This window comes from Dendrobium catenatum, unplaced genomic scaffold (assembly GCF_001605985.2).
Source record: "Dendrobium catenatum unplaced genomic scaffold, ASM160598v2 fragScaff_scaffold_621, whole genome shotgun sequence".
In the NCBI taxonomy this organism is placed as follows: Eukaryota; Viridiplantae; Streptophyta; class Magnoliopsida; order Asparagales; family Orchidaceae; genus Dendrobium; species Dendrobium catenatum.
Genome location: NW_021319083.1, coordinates 18,117,418 through 18,124,759, shown reverse-complemented (window position 1 = coordinate 18,124,759; position 7,342 = coordinate 18,117,418). Strand labels below are relative to the sequence as shown.

At 37.5% G+C, this 7,342-nt stretch overlaps 1 protein-coding gene across 1 annotated transcript in view; it reads right to left on the bottom strand.

Annotated features, from left to right (window-relative positions):
• Positions 1–7,025: 7,025 nt before the first annotated feature.
• Positions 7,026–7,342, bottom strand: part of LOC110105444 (protein OPI10 homolog) — a 1,917-nt gene continuing 1,600 nt past the window's right edge. Inside the window, exon 4 of the transcript XR_003700869.1 lies at positions 7,026–7,337. The gene's annotated coding sequence lies outside the window, so the exon portion shown is untranslated. The remainder of the gene's footprint in view (positions 7,338–7,342) is intronic.

The window sequence follows — 7,342 nt, the reverse complement described above, 5'->3', positions numbered from 1 at the left end:
CATCACATTTTCCCCTTCCTATGTTTTTATAAACTCATTCATTAGTTCCTTTAGAGGTTTTGAAAGATGTGTAGGAGTTTCATTTGGCTTAAGAATGATGGTAGTAATGGACTTCATTATTTTGAATGGGAGGTTTTATGTAGACCAAGAAGGAAAGGAGGACGTGGCTTGCAATCTATGGTGGAGAAAGTTGGTTCTTTAAGATCCAAATTTGCTTGGAATTTTGTCTCTAATCCTATTTCCCTTCTCAACAGAAACTTGATATCTAAGTATGGTATGGATATATGGAACTTTGATTGTAAAAGCAATATTTCATCTATTTGGAAAATTATTTTGAATGGAGCAATGTTTCTTTAGGCGATTATTAGACTGAAGATTTATAATGGTGCTGATATCAATATTACTAAATATACTTGGATTTTGGATAAGAGTATTGATAGATGGCCTACTTTTGTTACTAATTTGGATGAAAGAAATATTATTATTTCTGAATTCATTTCGAAAGGAGCCTAGAATGTTTCCAAATTGAAGCAGTTTTTTCGTTCATGTTTGTGGACATTATTGTTTATGTTCCTATTAATTCAGAACAGGATAGAGATTGGTTGGAGCTATTTTATAAGTGTTCAGGTAAATCTATTTCGGCATTAGCTTTGGAGAGATCTTATGAAGATTTTGTGGATGATATTTATTGGAGCTGGATGAATAAGCTATGTTTAAGACCTCAGCTTGAGATGTTTTGGTGCCATCTATACAAAAATGCTATTTAGTCTAATCATTTCCTAGTTTATTGAAAAATTTCTGATTTTGTTGGATGCCAGAGAGGATGTGATTATGATGAAGACATTGAACATGTTGTTGTGAACTGGGTTAAGATTTATCAAGTGTTTTATTTTCTTTCTAAATAGGGTTTTTATATTCCTGGTTTCAAGTCTTTTGAAGATTGTCTTATTTCATTGAAGCAGCTGGAAAATTCTAATCCATTGTTTGGAAATCTATATTTTTCTATGATTTTTTTTTTGTGTTGGAAGGGTAGAAATAAGGTTCTCATAGAGTGGATGATTCTTCAGCTTATATTACAGCCAATTCATTCAGCCTTGTGGTTGCTTTGTTTCAGGATAATCTTATTTGGGAGAACTGTGATGCTAACCAACTGTATAAGCTATGTAGATCTTCTTGGTATCCTCCACATCCTAGATGGATTAAGGTAAATGTGGATGCATCTTTCCTTACTACAAACAAAGATGGTATAGGTGGTGTCTTCAGAGATTGTAAAGGAAGGTAATTTGGTGCTTTTGGGTTCATTTGTCTTCATTGGGATTATTCGCAAGTTGAACTTTTATCAGTGCTCTCTTTGACAAAGTTTATTCAAGAATAGATGTTTGTGGTTAATGGAATTATTATAGAAGGTGATAACTATAATGTTATCCATTTTTTACAAATATTATTGAATAAAACTGAGGACAAGGATGGAGTCTTAAATCCTAATAATTTATATTTCCTTTATGATTTTAATCTAGTTTTATATTGTTTTTCTAGTAGGGATTGTAATAAGTTACTATATTTTTGTGCTAACTTAGCTCTTTCTTTAGATTTTTATTTGGATGATATTAGTGACAATAAAATTCCACCTTCTTTTATGAGTTTGTTAAAAGAGGAATAGGATTGTAATTAGTTTTTTGGTTTAATAAACCACTTTATGCATTTTCATAAAAAAAAATATTTTAAATTTTAATATAAACAAAATCATAATTTGTTAAATACATTGTTTCACAAATCATCTAGCATTATTAATTCCATTCATATGGGTAGTGCATTATAATAGATAGTAGAAGATTTTTATAGGTTTCCTTCAATTTATATATCGAGTCCTGAAGATCGTGAAAGAGAAAGGACAGAAGAAAAAGAGATATCAGCAACCCTTAATAATTGAAGCTACAAGAACTCCGCCGAGAGAACGTCTGTCTATTGCAGCGGAGAGAAGAAAAATAAAATATACTCCGTGTGGTGAGCATCGGGGCGTGACACCTGAACTTGGAGTTCAAGGATCCGCCACCGAAAGGTCCCAGTGCAAAGAAAAAGAAATTTGGAGGCCAAAGCCTCACAGAGAAGATAGAAGAGAAAGAGGAACTGATTTGGGCGTGACATCTGGTGCAGCCTCCCAGAGATCCGCCTTTCATAAAAATCGTCAACAATGGGTACCTAAGGAAAAGGTGCCTATTATTGACATTCGCAATAGTCGACACCTTGAAAAATCTTCCAAGGAATCCTGTTGCCAACCAACCTCATTCTCTTAGAAGAAGGTCAACCTTGATCGTACCCCTCCAATTGAAGAAGTTCATGTACCGCATGAAGAGCCAGAAATCTACTGGAAGCGTCGCTCTGAAATTCGAGTACAAGAAAATAATAAAGATGAAGATACCATGGAGGTTGAGGTAGTCTATATGGTGGGACATGGTGATGAGCCACATCAAACACGTGGCTATAGACGTCGCAATGAAGCAGTGCCCACTTCTTCTAAAACAACCTCTCAAGAAGATCAAGTTCAGTACGAGCAGTTAGAAGAAGAAGAAGTCCCTTCAGATGATGGACAAAATGATGATCAGGAAGAAGAAGTACTTGCTGAAACATTGGCACAAGCACAAAGGCGTTTGAAACATCAAATGAAGGAAAAAGATAAGGAGATATCAGAGCTGAATAGCAAGATGACAGAAATGATGGCACAGATGACTGCGATGATGCAGTTAATGCAAAAGAACATCACTACTACTCCTGCACTTGCTCAACCAATTGATCATCAGATAACACCAGCCAGTCCATCAGCAGATATCAAGTAGTATTCCTACTAATCTGCCAATGGACCCAATACCCCAGGTGTCCAGAATACGAGCAAGAAATGAAGAAGGAAATGAGGCTGATCAAACCTGTATCATCCACCAAACTCATAAAATATTGCAAGTGCATCTGAGAGCCGATGATGACTCCACGATATAGAACAATTATCAATACAAAAGATTAAAGCTGTCATTGACATCAGAACAGTTGAAGAAAATTTGTGAGCAAGTGTCAACGCCGTATCAGCAGAGTAACGATCAGGTATGACCCTGCACCTAAGAGGTTACTCAGTGCCTAAGTTCAACACTTTTAATGGCACTGAATCCAAAAACAACACCTGGCCATTTAAAGCAACCTGTGGAAATATGAGAGGTGTTGATGCATTCTACTCTGTCCGCCAATATCATTTAGTAAGTTTGACTGCGACTTGCTTTGAATGAGTACACGAGCTTTCCTATAAATTCTGTCAAGACAATTTGCAAAATTAGAAATATGTTCGTGAAAAGGTTCGCTAGTGACTACGAGAAGAATATTGTCGCTGACCGTGCCTGTAGAGGAAAACGAAAAAAAGGGCGAGTCATTGGTGACAAAGTACATCATCACCCGCTGGCGCAACATAAGTATGAAATGCGAACAACAGTTGGAAGAGGAGCACGCCGTTCAACTACTGATGGGAAACATCGATGATAAGATGTTACCATTTTTTTTCATGGCCTCCATCAGTACTTACCAAGAGCTACTGGACAGAGTAGCTAAGTTTGAAAAGTTGAACTTGTCTAAGTCTGAATATCATTCAGATAGACCCCGAAAGAATAAAGCTGTGGATAATAGAAGAGATGAAATCTATTCCACATCATCTTTAAGAATTGAGAAAGAAAAACAATCTACTCCTAAAGATGATAATGGGAAGCAGTACAATAAACCCCAGCCAAAACTAATTTTGGGAGGAAATGATAGATCTCAAACTTTCCGTAATTGAGGAGAACGTTCGAAGCCAAGAAATGGTGATCGAATCACATCCCTTAAAGAGAAAATGAATAGAGAATATTCTTTTAAAAAGGAAAGTGTGGCAAAGCTATTCAAACAAGCACTTAATGCTGGTCTTGAATTACCAGAGTGTAAAAGACCCGAAGAAGCTGATCAGAAAGATGATCCAAGTTATTGCCCGTATCACCGAGTTATCAGCCACCCTATTGAAGATTGTTATGTATTCAAAGATTGGCTTGAAAGAAAGTATAGAAATGGTGAATTCATGCTATCAAATAGCGTTTTAGTTCACCCAAAAAAGAAATCCGTAAAGATGATCGGGTCTTCTCCTATACCCGTGATTAAGAAAGAAGATAAAATGAAGGGGAAAATGATGTCAGAAAAAGACGAATGGCAGACCGCAATCTCTAAGAAGGCAATGAAGATGATCAAACAATTGGAAGGAATTCCTAGCATCAAATGGAAATCCTCTACAAAACCAGCGCTTGAATTAAGAGGAAATCCAAATTCAGGTGCAATCACTTCCAGGTCATTAACTCGGAGGCGTCCTAATACGAAGCGGTTCTATAAGACATCCTCCAAGAAGTCTAATAACTCAAATAAGCGCATCAAGCATAAGAAGAAAACAACAACACTTCAGAAGATCATCAACAATTTGGAGGATTATCACCAACCATCAAGGCGGCCTATAACACTTGCAGACTTTATGTCTAAGCTTCAAATAGACCAATCAAAAGTGGAAGATGATGAACAAGAAGATGAAGATCAACTCCATGTAGAAACATGTCGAGTTATCTCAGCGGCACCGAATGCAGCCCAAAGAGATTCTGTAAAAGATCATAATAGGGGTCATATAGCAATGTCTCATACAAAAGTGACTGATAAAATGACGTCTGAGTCATGTTTGATGATACTGCAAACAGACTATAACTTAGAAGAAGAGTTGTGTTTCCCAAGTGAAGATGAGTCAGATCAGCAAATAGCTTCACGAATGGAGCATGTGAAGCTAAATGAAGACTCTGAACATTCAACAAAAACTTCATCAGATGATGTTGAATCAAACGAAGTGGCTCAAGTACAATTAAGAAGTGGTAAAGTATTGCCACCACCGCCGCTAAAAAATGGGTTATCAAGCAAAGACAAGGAAAAATATATAATTATCAACGAAGAAATTATCCCTAAAGATCATAAGAAGAAATATGATACAAATAAAGGGATAGAGTATAATATCATTTCCCATTTGAGAAAAATCCCAGCACAGCTTAGCATCTATGAAGCTCTTTTGATGTGAAAAGATCTTCGAGAAACTTTGATACAAGCTCTCAAAAATCCAGAGAAATATGAAGCATATTTCGCCGAAAGATGTTTGAGTGAAGTTCTTCATGCCAGAAATGAACCTGTTATTACATTCTCTGAAGAAGATCTCATGTTGGGGACTACAGAACATAATCGCCCTTTATATGTCACGGCAGAAAGTGATGGCATCATAATAAGGCGAATCCTGATTGATCCTGGGTCTTCAATAAACCTCATGAGCTTGCGCACACTATGGTCCTTATACCTTGATATTCAACATCTAGGTTCAGATAAACTTATGGTGCATGGCTTTAACGAGAAAGGACAAAAAACTGTAGGTTCGTTTGTTCTTCCACTAAAATTTAGAGAATTATACAAAAAGGCCAAATTTCATATCATCGATACAGACACTTCATTCAAGGCACTCTTGGGTAGACCATGGCTCCATGAGAATGGTCTTGTTCCATCAACTATGCACCAATGCATGAAATATCTTTGCAGTCCACGAAGTAAAAATTTATGATGATGCAAAATACTTCATTCCAAATAAAATAAAGCTGATGAAATCTTCTGCAAGTAAAGCATCAAGCTCAAGAAGTACAAAACAACTCAAAGGAGTTGAAGAAAATGAGATGAGAAGAAAGTCACAAAATTTTCCTAAAGGGGCTAACACATTACCTAGATCAAATAAAGTTGTACTCCACCTGGGAAGTGACACAGAGGAAGATGATGATATCTCTGAAATTCACAAGCCTTTGATTAAAGAAAAGCCAAGGGAGAATACTTTTGTGGTTACACTGATCCCTCCACAACATTTTAGAGAAATCGTATCCCGTGAGGTTCATAGTTTTGAAGAGCTTAAAATATTTTATGTACCTCCCATACGTGGAAGTAGTGGACCGGGAAGTTTATTTTACAAAATTGGAGAGTATCAAGAAGATAATATCAATGAGCTTGAGAATTTCGCTGAAGATGAAGAGATAATTCCTACAGAGATGCCTAGATATTGTCCAAAAGAATTCAGTAAATGATACAAAAATCTGGAATTCATAATATGGTCACTCGACGATGAGCACGTTTCTTTCAAATAATGTGGTGTCACGAATTATCTAAAATGGGTAATCGTGATACAAAAGGCTTGGGATTTGTGGAAGCAAAACATACTGAGCGAGATGTATGTTATGCGATAAATGACAAATATCCAATTGATGAAAATATGGATATAAATGAAGAGAAAGATGTGGAAGCTAAACCTGCACCAGAAGAACTTGAAGATGGAGGACAGGCCGCTACCATGGATGAACTGACAGAAATAAATTTGGGAACTGATGAGGACCCTCGCCCAACCTTCATTAGTGCTCTTCTCTCCAAGAATAAAGTTGAAAAAATGAAAGCATTACTCAGTGAATTCAGGGACTGTTTTGCTTGGACATATGATGAAATGTCAGACATATCCCCTGATATAGCTGTTCACAAATTAGCAATCAAACCAGGTGCAGTACCTGTTAAGCAAGCTCCAAGGCGAATGAGGTTGGAGATCGAAGAACAAGTGATTGCAGAAACCAAGAAGCTCATCGAAGCAGGTTTCATTCGAGAAGAAAAATATGCTGATTGGATAGCCAACATTGTCCCAGTGAAAAAGAAAAATGGACAAATTCGCATATGCATCGATTTTCGAGATCTTAACAAGGCATGTCCAAAAGACGATTTCCCACTTCCAATATCAGAACTGTTAGTTGACAATACATCCAATTATGATATATTCTCATTTATGGATGGGTCGTCGGGATATAATCAAATCAAAATGGCCACTGCTTATCCCGTAGAATAGCGGCGCAGCATCGAACTAAATCCTCAACGCCAAGCTTTCCAACGAAGGCGTACCAACCTCCAAGCCATGACACGACAATGGAAACATTTGCCAGCACCACGGGCTTTGACGAAAGCTGGCGCCTCCGCCAGGGAAACGCCGGCAACTGTTGGGATGAAATTGACGATCATCTCTCTGAAGCTGACTATATGACTTCGTTCCAGTTTGATGTGGCCATCGAAATTGGCTGAAGGGAGAGAGGTTGGAGGAGGTAAGCGGATCGAGGCAGAAGAGGTGAGACAGATTGGTGCAAGCCATCTGGAAAGTTGAGGTCGCAGAAGGCGCCGAAGGTTGCAAATATTTGCATGTCGGGGATTTATGTCATTTTTCCGCAGAAGGCAGCGACCGCAGGGAGTC